This window comes from Papio anubis, chromosome X (assembly GCF_008728515.1).
Source record: "Papio anubis isolate 15944 chromosome X, Panubis1.0, whole genome shotgun sequence".
NCBI classification, from domain to species: Eukaryota; Metazoa; Chordata; class Mammalia; order Primates; family Cercopithecidae; genus Papio; species Papio anubis.
Window position 1 is genome coordinate 98,642,290 of NC_044996.1, and position 12,399 is coordinate 98,654,688.

Sequence of the window (12,399 nt, forward strand, 5' to 3'; positions counted from 1 at the left end):
GTATTTTGTGTATATATACCATATTTTCTTTATCCACTCATCTTTCAATGGATACTTAGGGTGTTTCCATATCTTGGTTATTGTGAATAATGCTGCAATGAACATGGGAGTGCAGACATCTCTTTGAGATCTTGATTTCAATTCTTTTGAATAAATACCCAGGAGTAGGAATGCTGGATCATATGGTATTTCCTATTTTTAATTTTTTGAGGAACCTCCATACTGTTTTCCATAGTGGCTTCACCATTTTACATTCCCCACCAACGGTGTACAAGTTTCCCTTTTCTCTACATCCTCACCAACACTTATCTTTATTTTTTTGGTACTAGCCACCTTAACCAGTGAGAGGTAATATCTCACTATGGTTTTGATTTACATTTCCTTGATGATTAATGATGTTGAGCATCTTTTCATATATGTGTTGGCCATTTGTATATCTTCTTTGGAAAAAAATGTCTATTCAGGTCCTTTGCCCATTTTTCAATAGGGTTATTTGGACATTTTTTGCTATTGAGTTGTATGAGTTAATTGTACAATTTGGATATTAACCCCTTATCAGATATATGGTTTTCAAATATTTTCTTTCATTCTATCGGTTGCCTTTGCATTTTGTTTATTGGTTTCTTTGCTGTGTAGAAGCTTTCTAGTCTGATATAGTCCCACTTATTTATTTTTGCTTTTGTTGCCTGTGCTCTTGGTGTCATATCCAAAAAATTATTGCCAAGACCAATGTCAAGTGGCAGCAGTAACTTTAATGGAAGAGGTAACAGCCCTGTAGGTAGATTCATTCTTCCTTTGGAATGGAGTAGGTTACTCATGCCCTGAGTTGCATTATCTTTAATAAGTTTTAATAATATCTTTAATAAGAATTGTTTGAAGAAGTTATATTTCTGTATCAGTTACAAGTAAGATTGGCTGCATAGAACAACGCTCTTCTCCCAACGAATAACAAAATAGCATTTTTCTCTCCCATTTCTCTCAGGTAAAGGAAATCTGGAGGTAGGCTGTCCACAAATGGTATGGTATCTTTGGGTTGTCATTGAGCACTCAGTCTCATCTTTTCATCCTACCATACTCAGCACATAGCTTTCGTTTTCAAGGTCACATCATGATCCAGATTGGCTGCTGGTGCTTCAGCCATCAAGTCTGTTTTGCAGGCTGGACAGAAGAAAGAAAGGGGAAGGACAAAAGGTCATGCATTGTTAAAGATCCTAGCTGGGAGACCTGCCCAGAGCTTCCACTCACATTTCACTGAATGGATCTTAAAATGGTCATACTTTGCTCTAAGGGAGTCTGGGAAATGTAGTGGTTTTTTTTGTTTTTTATCTGGGCATGTTGACTAGGTTTTATCTTTTTTTTTTTTTTTTTTTTTTTTTTGAGATAGAGTCTTGCTCTGTCACCCAGGCTGGAGTGCAATGGCACAATTTTGGCTCACTGCAACCTCTGCCTCCCAGGTTTGAGTGATTCTCCTGCCTCAGCCTCCTGAGTAGCTGGGAGTACAGGCACCTGACACCATACCCGGTTAATTGTTGCATTTTTTAGTAGAGATGGGGTTTTGCCATGTTGGCCAGGCTAGTCTTGAACTCCTGACCTCGGGTGATCCAACTGCTTTGGCCTCCCAAAGTGCTGGGATTACAGGCGTGGCCCACTGCGCCTGGCCTAGGTTTTAGTTACTAAAGAAGAAAGGGATAGAATAAAAGGATATTGGAGGGTGACTAGTTGTCTCTGCGTCAGCCACACATAAGTGGCTCTTATTAAAACTACTACTGCCAAGATGAATTTGCAGGAACTGAAATATAAATGTTGTACAAAGCTGAGTGGCATAAAGCTTGTAATATTTTGTTCAGCAGAAGGGAAGAGAATATTCTTTTTTAATTGAGGTTAAATTCCATGTAACCCCAAACCAACCACTTTAAAGTATACAATTTGGTAGCGTTTAGTACATTCACAATGTTGTACAATAGTCACCTCTATCTACATTGAAAACATTTTTATTATCCCAAAAGGAAACTTTAAACCTATTAAATGCTTGCCCTCCATTACCCCTTCCCTCTCACCCTTAGTAACCACCAATCTGTGTTCTATCTCTATGGATTTGCCTATTCTGGATATTTCATATAAATGGAATCATGTGTCTGGCTTCTTTCACTTGGCATAGTGGTTTTGAAATTCATCCACATTATACCATTCCTTTTTATGGCTGAATATGGGAGGAGAATCCTCTTAGCAGATGCAGTACTATCATCCATGGCACATTCTAAACAAACACTCCAGCAAAAATCGGTTGCCTTATAATTGGGTGTAATGCTCCTGAGTAGTCCTGTGGAGGTAGAGCTTAGCACTTGCTTACCCACTTACTCCCTTCTTCATAGCTACTGGATCCTTCATTTTCTTTGAAGCAGCAGTGTGCCCTGCCAGGCAATGTCTTGCCACTGCACCAAGCCAATTGTGACAAACTGTTCCCCACTTTTCCAGCCTCTCTTGCAGCCAGAGGTGGCCACTTAATCAAGCTCTGGGCGATGAGATCCAAACAGAAGTTGGCTGGGCCCCAGGGAGATAGGGCTGGGGAAGCTTTTGTCTTTGCCTTCTTGATAAAAGGAGAGAGGCTGCAGGGGGCCCTTCCCGCTTTTGCCTGCTCTGAACCTATACCTGATGTTTCTAGTTGCAGTATCTCTTTCTCAATCCTAACAGCTTGGCATGTTAGGATTGCATCCTTGAGTGACGTTACATCCTTGAGTCACTGAGCTGGTGGTTTCCTACTGAGAGAATGCCTGTTATATGAGCAAGATAAAGTCCTACTCTCTTCAGTCTTTGGGAGCAGGTTTTCTGCCACCTACAGCAAAAGCATTTCTAATAAACCTTAAGGGTTCCTTTTAAGTGATCAGTTTTCCCATACATGGCAGAGGCAAAAGTTTGCAGCTGCCATGGGAAGAGGATGATCAGAAGGGACTCCTAAGGTTACTGCAGCTAACCCTGAATAGGGTCTGAGGTAGCATTTTTCTAACATGGCTACTGAATCCTAAACATACGGTCTGTGTGGGTCTGTGCAGACATGAAGGCAAGGGTGCCTGGGTCTTCTCCATGTCTTTCTGCCTGTCTTGCCTTAAGATAAGAATCATCTATTTATGCTTATGGTAGCCAACACATTCACGAACGTTCCCCAGGGGCTGTTCGACCTTGCCTGTCATCAACTCACAGAGTGGTGCACTGCAGTGGGAGCTTGGATGGAAGCCCAAATCTGGAAGATGCTAAAAGGAGCTAAAAAATGCAATTCCTACATTTTGCTTTCTGTAGTAAGACAGGAACAGGCAGATGAAGGGACAATCCTGAACTGTTAATAAAACCTTTAGGGAGTATCTTGAGTTCATAATAGGCTCTTCTCGATTTTAAAACATCTTGCTAATAAGGGCATTCTCTCTTGCATTTGCTGAAATATTTTCAGATGAATTTAAGATAATTAAAAAGGAATCTGGAGGTTTCCCAAGGTTTTGCTTAAATGACTCACATTTAGAGGAATCTCAATGTGTATAATGAGAAACATAAAACAAAACTATGACTGCCTAGAAATGACTTTGCTTTTGTTCTAGAGAATCTGAACTAAGACTATATTTTGAAATTGAGTTGGGAGGGATATTTAGTTTTTGGAAACAGAATAAAAAACGAACAGCTCTGGTTTGGAGATAATAAAGCAGCTGACAAAAATAACCCCTTTATATTTAAAAGTAGTTTTTATTTAATTTGAAACATGTTACAGGGTTACTATGGCATTAAATATATAAAAGGTATTTAGATCTTTCCAGTTTCTCAGGACTGAATTGAATTTTAACTATACATATTTACCAACATAGATCAACTAAATGAATGTTGCCAGCTGATATTCCATAGAAACAGAGCAACAAGAGTAAGAAAGAGGCAGAAAATACATTAGAAAAAAGCAAATAATGTCTAAGAGATATGAATTCTAAATAAAGTAGATGACCAAGCATCCACATGGGGTACCTTGACAAAATATGGAATGCACAAAATGACTTCCAATTAAATTGCATTATAAGTATATAGCTAAATTTTAAAAAACATATCCTCTGCTTTATACTTTATAATAAATGTATTTATTTATTTTGCTGAAATAATTTATTCTTTCAACAAATATTTTTGAATATCTGCTATGTACCAGGCATTATGCTCAATGCATTTTTTAAACTAGAGCTAAACAAATAAAACAACAGCAAAAATTACAACAGAAGGCACTCCATCCCCGCCTCCAAAGAACTTAATATAAAGTGGGTATATCAATAAATAATCTGATAATATGATGCAATGTGGGAAATGTCATGTTAAAAGTAAACAGGAGGCCTTGTTTACAGGTGTGGCAGTGGCTCACGCCTTTAACCCCAGCACTTTGGGTGGCCAAGATGGGCAGATCACTTGAGCCCAGGAGTTTGAGACCAGTCTGACCAACATGGCAAGACCCTGTCTCCACTAAAAATACAAAAAAAAAAAAAAATTGGCCAGGCATGGTGATGCTTGTAGTCCCAGCCACTAGGGAGGTTGAGGCAGAAGAATATGTTGAACCCAGTGAGCCGAGATCATGCCAATGTACTCCAGCCTGGATGACAGAAGACTCTGTCTAAAAAAAAAAAAAAAAGTAAACATGAGCTATTAGGAGAAAATATAGGAAACATCCCAAATCTAGATGAAGGAGGCTTCTTGGAGTAGGTAGCATCTGAATTGGGATTTGAACAGCTAGCAGCAGCTGCCAGGTCAAAATGACTGGTAAGGCAAGAGGTGGAACATATGCACAGCCCAAAGGTATAAGATATCTTGATGCATTTATGGAAGAGTGAGAAGGAAGGGAGGTGACGGGGGTGAACGACAAATGTATTATTAGTTAAGATAGGCTACTTTACACTGTGGTCACAATCATGAAGTAAAATAAAAATTATCTGCCAGGCTACATGTCACACACAGGCTTTTCCACCTTATAATTTACCATCTCAGCCTGAGGCTTTAGGACTCACTGCAGCAGGTGGAGAGAACACATGCATCTGCTCTTAAATACTTTTGCCCAGAAATGACATTCACCACTTGTATTCTCATTTCGTTGTCCAAAGCAGGTCATAAAGTCACCTAAAACATCAAAGAGGGGAAAAATGCAATCAATGCAATCCACCTGTTTTGCAAGAAGGGAATCAGAAATATTAGGAACCACCAGCAAAGTCTACCATAGGCCTTGTGTACTGCGCTTTGGAATTGTGATTTTATCTTCCAGTGCAGGAACAAATGCAAGCAGAGGCCAAACACAAGGAATTCAGGGTCAGCCTTACAACTGGTTGCCCTCTGACTCTATACTTCAAGTCTCCAGAGGCTGGAGTATCAGTCAGGGGCCACAGGAAAACAGGCCACCGCATGTTCCCACAGAGGAGGTTAAGATAAGGAAATGGTTACACAGGTGTTGCAGAAATGAGACAGCAAAAAGGCAACTGTGAGAGAACCTAGAGATAACTACAAGAAGCAGCTACTATCCCTAAACTTGAAAGTACAGCAGGGAAGAGGTAGGATTCCCAGAACCTGGGGGTATAGAGCAAAGGCCCTGCAGAATAGATATGAGGGCCTCTTAGGAGGCCTGGCTGCTGCTACTGAGGTGCTGCCAATGGGAGGCACTCGTGGAAGAGTGGAAGGCAGCCAGAGGGCAGAAGCTTCCTTCCTGGTTCTTTTTCTTTTTCTTGAGACTGAGTCTCCCTCTGTCACCAAGGCTGGAGTGCAGTGGCGTGACCTTGGCTCATTGCAACCTCTGCCTCCTGGGCTCAAGCGATTCTCCTCCCTCAGCCTCTTGAGTAGCTGGGAATACAGATGCTGCCAACACACCCGGCTAATTTTCCTATTTTTAGTAGAGATGAGGTTTCACCATGTAGGCCAGGCTGGTCTCAAACTCCTGACCTCAAGTGATCCTCTCGCCTTGGCCTCCCAAAGTGTTGGGATTACAGGCGTGAGCCACCACGCCCCTCCGATGCTAGTATTTATGCCCATATATTTCATAGTATCCTGTGGGTGTGCCTGAATTTAAGGTTTCAGTTTTCCTTACCTGCCACATTTCAGGGCACCCGAACCCAGGACACAGCTTTTGGGGACTTCTTGAGGCCTTAACCACCATCTTAAACTAATATAAAATTGTAGCATGTCCAAGGGTAAGCAGAGGGTTTGTTAACACGTGACAGAGAAAAATTATTTAAATTAACTTACAGTAATATTTATTTTTCTTGTACAATTATTTGAATTTAACACATGTACAGACTCATACGACCATCACTGCAATCAGAATATAGGATGGTTCCATCATCCCCAAACCTCCGTTGTATTATCCCTTTATAGTTATACCCTCCCCCTCCCACTAAGCCCCAGAAACTACTGATCCGTTCTCTCTAACTATACTTTTATCTTTTCAAGAATGTCATAAAATGGAATCATATAGTGTGTAACCTTTTGAGACTCACTTCCATTCAGCATAATGCCTTTGATAGTCATCCAAATTATTAGCATATCAATGATTCATTCATTTTTAGTGCTGAATGGTATTCCATTTTATGAACATACAATGGTTTTTTATTCATTCACCCACTGAAGGACATTTGGGTTGTTTTCAGTTTTTGGCTATTATAAATAAAGCTGCTAATAACATCCATGTAAAAAGCTGGGCGTGATGACTCACAACTGTAATCCCAGCACTTTGGGAGGCCGAGGAGGGCGGATCACTTGAGGTCGGGAGTTCGAGGTCAGCCTGGCCAACATGATGAAACCCCGTCTCTACTAAAAATACAAAAATTAGCTGGGCATGGTTGCATATACATATAATTCCAGGTACTTGGAGGCTGAGGCACAAGAATTGCTTGAACCTGGGAAGCAGAGGGTGCAGTGAGCCAAGATTGTGCCACTGCACTCCAGCCTGGGCGACAGAGCGAGACTCTCTCAAAACAACAACAAAAAAATCCATATGCAGGTTTTTGGATGAATACGTTTTCACTTCCCTTGGATATATACATATATACCTAGGAATGGGATTGCTTGTTCTTATGGATAAATGCATGTTAACTTTATAAGAAACTGCCAAACTGTCTTCCAGCGTGGCTTACCATTTTGCATTCCCACCGTCAACATATGAGAGTTCCGGGGCTCTTCGTTCTCACCTCCAATTGGTGTTGCAGTTTTTTTTTTTTTTTGCATCTCCCATTTTTCCTTTTTGGGCGGAGTCTGGCTCTAATAAGCCAGGCTGGAGTGCAGTGGCGGGATCTCCAGCTCACTGCAAGCTCCACCTCCGGTCACATGCATTCTCCTGCTCAAGCCTGTAATCCCAGCACTTTGGGAGGCGAGGCAGGATCACAAGGTCAGGAGAGATGAGACCATCCTGGCTAACACAGTGAAACCCGTCTCTACTAAAAAATACAAAAAACTAGCCAGGCGAGGTGGCGGGTGCCTATAGTCCCAGCTACTCAGGAGGCTGGGGCAGGAGAATGGTGTTTTATTTTTTATTTAGTCATTCTATTTTTAATATTCTAACTCAATCTAATAGGTGGCAATCATGGTATTAATTTTTATTTCCCTGATGGCTAATGGTGTTAAACATCTCTTCATGTAATGATTTCTCATCCACATGAAAAGCGTTAGTTTAAACCTTCTGCCCATTTTTCTTTTTTTCTTTTTTTTTTTTTGAGACAGAGTCTCGCTCTGTCGCCCAGGCTGGAGTGCAGTGGCCGGATCTCAGCTCACTGCAAGCTCCGCCTCCCGGGTTTACGCCATTCTCCTGCCTCAGCCTCCGGAGTAGCTGGGACTACAGGCGCCCGCCACCTCGCATGGCTAGTTTTTTGTATTTTTTAGTAGAGACGGGGTTTCACTGTGTTAGCCAGGATGGTCTCGATCTCCTGACCTCGTGATCCGCCCGTCTCGGCCTCCCAAAGTGCTGGGATTACAGGCTTGAGCCACCGCGCTCGGCCACCTTCTGCCCATTTTTCAATAGGGTTGTTTTCTTACTGTTAAGTTTGGAGAATTTCTTATATACTATGGATATAAGTCCTTTGTTGAAGATGTTTTGTAAATATTTTCTCCCACTCTGTGGCTTGTCTTTTCATTACTTTAAAAGTGTCTTTTGCAGAGCAAAAACTTTTAATTTTGATGCAGTCCAATTATCAATTTTTTCATATAAGAATTATGCTTTTGGTGTCATATCTGAGCATTCTTTGCTTAATCCAAAGTCAGGAAAGTGTTCTTATGTTTTCTTGTAACTGTTTCACAGTTTTGCATATTACATTTAAATCTATAATCTACTTAAAATTAATTTTTGTACAGGTATAAGATTTAGCTCAAAGTTCATTCTTTTTGTGTATGGATGCCCAATAATTCCAAACAATTCATTGAAAAGAATGTAGCTTGTCCATTGAATTGCTTCTGCACTTTTGTGAAAAATCAATTTCGTATGTAGACCTATTTCTAGACTCTAATTTTGTTCCATTGATGTATATATCTATTCCTTCACCAGTGCTATCCTGCCTTGATTACACTTTATTACTTTACATAGTAGCATTACAGTACATCTTAAATTGGATACTGTGAAGGCCTCTAATTTTATTCTTCTTTTTCAAAAATTGTTTTGTTTTGACTATTCTGTTACTTTGACTTTCCTATTAATTTTATATTTCACTTGGCTGGGATTTTTATGGAAATTTTATTAAATCTGTATATCAATTTGGAAAGATTTGACATCTTTGCTAAATTTAGTCTTTCAATCCATGAACATGGCATGTCTCTTCATTTATTCAGGTCTTCTTTGATTCCTTTTGTCAGTATTTTATAGATTTTAGCATATAGGTGCTGGACATGTTTTGTTAAAATTTTATACCTAAATATTTTTATTTTATGCTATTGTGAATGATACATTTTAAAGATTTTTTGGCTGGGTACAGTGGCTCACATCTGTAAATCCAGCACTTTGGGAGGCCAAGGCAGGCAGATCACGTGAGGTCAGGAGTTCGAGATCAGCTTGGCCAACACAGCAAAACCTCATCTCTACTGAAAATACAAAAATTAGCCAGGCGTAGTGGTGGATGCCTGTAATCCCAGCTTGGGAGGCTGAGGCAGGAGAATCGCTTGAACCCTGGAGGCGGAGGCTGCAGTGAACCGAGATCGCACCGCCGCACTGCAGCCTAGGCGACAGTCAGACTCCTCCAAACTAAAAAAAAAAAATAAATTAAAAAATCATCTCCAATTGCACACAGCCTGTATACAGAAATATGATTGGTTTTTGTGTGCTGAACTTGCACCTGGAGACCTTGCTAAACTCACTTATTTGGTTCTAGGATTTTGTAGATTTCATGGGATTTTTCTAAGTAGATGATCATATTATCTATGAATAGGAGAATTTTTCTAATATTCTTTGAGAATTTCTCTTTTTTCCTCCCTTTTCTTTTTGTTCCCTCTGTTTTTAGTTCCTCTGTTTCCCCAGCATTCCATTAAAACTTATATAGTGTGATTTTTGCTATATACCTATGCCTTTTATTTCTTTTTTCTGTCTTAGTGCACTGACTTGGAGTTCCAATACAATGGAACTAAGAGTGGTGATAGTGGACTTTCTTGCCTTTTCCCGACCTTGGAGGGAAGGAATTCAGTCTTTCATCTTAAGAATAATGCTAGATATCCTGTCAGGTTTTTTCTTGGGTTGGGGTGGGGGGGTGGTGCAGCTGCTCTTTATCAGGTCAAAGAAGTTCCCTTTTATTCCTATTTTGCTGAAAGCTATCATGAATGGATGTTGAATTTTGTCAACGCTTTTTCTGCATCAGTGAATATGATCATCCAGCTTTTCTTCTTCTTTCTCTTGGTACCAAATTTCTTTATTTGAAGGAATGGTACAAATCAAAGAACCTAAGTGGATGTTTTGGTGCAACTTATAGAAAAGGTAAAGGAAACCCCAACATGCATGCACTGCCTTGGTGACCAGGGAAGTTACCTCATGGCTATGGGGAAATTAGCCTGAGGCTTAACTTTCATTATCACTGTCTCCTAGGGTATGCTTGTCAAAGAGATACTCTGCCAAGCCAGATTCGGGTGCTCCCATCTTGCGCAAGTTGGTCACGTGGTCACCCAATTCTCTGATGGCTTTCACCTGCTCATTCAGGTAATGTGTCTCAATGAAGTCACACAAATGGGGGTCATTTTTGTCAGTGGCCAGTTTGTGCAGTTCTAGTAGTGACCGATTCATAATTTTTTTCCAAATGTAAAGCACACTCCATCGCATTCAGCCCGCTCTCCCAGTCGTCATAGTCTGGTTTCTTAATATCCTGAAGGAAGATTCGGCCACCTCGTTGGTTCTGCAGCTTCATCAGTTTCTCGGCATGTTCCCTTTCCTCATGAGATTGGTGAAGAAAGTATTTGGCAAAGTTCTTCGAAGCCACATCATCGCGGTCAAAGTAGTAAGACATGGACAGGTAAACGTAGGAAGGGTAGAGCTCCAGGTTGATCTGGCGGTTGATGGCGGCCTCTGAGTCCTGGTGGTAGTTCTGGCGCACCTGCTAGGTGGACGCGGTCGTCATGGCGGAGGCTAAGGACAGGCGGCGGCTGCAGCGGCGGTGGCTGCGCGGCGCTGGAGCGGCGGCGGCGTGGGCCTTGGGCGGTCCGAGGGCGCGGTGAAGAGGTGACGGAGGGCTGGCTATGGGCGGCCGGCCAGGATGGGGGACGAGCGCCGGGTTCCGTCCTAGCACTGTTGAAGCAGGAAACCCCGAGGACTCTCGGGGAAGAACATCTGGCCGCTTTTCTTCTTTGGACAGTAAAATGGTGGATTGCATTGATTGATTTTCTCATGTTGAATAAGCCTTGTAATCCTAGGATAAATACCACTTGGTCATGGTGTATACTTCTTTTTATACATTGTTAGATTCAATTTACTAATATTTTGTTAAGACTTTTTATGTCTAAGTTCATGAGAGATATTGGTAAGTAGCTTTCTTTTCTTCAACTGTCCGACTCTCTAGAAGAGATTGTACAGTATTGGTGTTATTTCTTCACACCGAAATCTATTTTTGTTGGATGTATTATTTTTGGTTAATAGTTCTTTCAGCACGTTGAAAATGCTGTGCATGTCTTTATGACCTTCTTGGTTTCTGATGAGAAATCCATAGTCATCCGAATTGTTGTTACCCTGTATGTAATATGTCCTCATTTTCATCTTTCTGTTTTAAACTTATTTTCTTTCCAGCAGTTTGAATATGTCTATGCTTTCATTCTTTGGGTTTATCCTGTTTGGGGTTTGCTGAGGTTCTTCAATCTGCAGGTTGGTGTCTTTTGCTTCATCTGAAATGTTTTTGGTTACAATATTTTCACATCTTTTTTTTTTCTGTACCACACTGTTTCTCTTCTCCTTCTGTAACTCTAAAGACACAAATGTTAGATATTTTGTTATCTCCTATAGGTCTTTGTGGCTCTGTTTATTTATTTCTCAGTTTTTCCTCTCTGCTATTCAGGTTGGATAATTTCTATTGATCTATTTTCATATTTACTGACTCTTTCATCTCTATTCTGCTATTGCATCCATCCAGTTTTAAAATTCCAGCTATTGCATTCTTCACTTATAAAATCTCTCTTTTTTTTTTTTTAATTTTTGAGATGGAGTGTCACTCTGTCATCCAGGCTGGAGTGCAGTGGTGTGATCTCGGCTCACTGCAACTTCCGCCTCCCGGGTTCAAATGATTATCCTGCCTCAGCCTCCCAGTAGCTAGGATTACAGGCACGTGCCACCATGCCCAGTGAATTTTTGTATTTTTAGTAGAGACGGGGTTTCACCATGTTGGCCATGCTGGTCTAGAACTCCTGACCTCGTGACCTACCCGCTTTGGCCTCCCAAAGTGCTGGGATTACAGGTGTGAGCCACCGTGCCCAGACAAAATTTCAATTTGGTTCTTCTTTTATCTTTTACTCCTGTGCTGAGTCTTTTATCCTTACATTCATTTCAAGATTATTTGTCCTTACTTGTTGGAGCATCATTATAATAGCTGCTTTAAAGTTAATTCCAACATTGGTGTCACCTCAGCAGTGGTGTCTGTTATTTGCCTTTTCCCACCCAACTTAAGATTTTCATGGTTCTTCAGGTATTGAATAATTTTGGGTTGTATCCTGGACATTTTGAATATTATGTTATAGGGCTTTGTATCTTGTTTTAATACTATGGGGAAATATTCATATTTTTGTTTTATTGGGTTTTTGTTTTATTCATATTGGGTTTTAGCTTGTAATAGACATGCTTGGGTTTAGATCACAAGTTCTGACATGCCTTTTCTGGATAGTAGCTCCAAAGTCAATTCAGTTTTCAACAGTTTGTAATGCTATTCAGATCTGTCCTACATGTGCTTTATCCAGTGGCTA

At 40.7% G+C, this 12,399-nt stretch overlaps 1 pseudogene across 1 annotated transcript; it reads right to left on the bottom strand.

Moving 5' to 3' along the window:
- Positions 1 to 9,861: 9,861 nt before the first annotated feature.
- Positions 9,862 to 10,841, bottom strand: LOC101011786 (annotated as a pseudogene). Its single transcript, XR_004180828.1, has one exon. The product of XR_004180828.1 is annotated as a ferritin heavy chain pseudogene (transcript).
- Between the last annotated feature and the right edge of the window lie 1,558 nt (positions 10,842 to 12,399).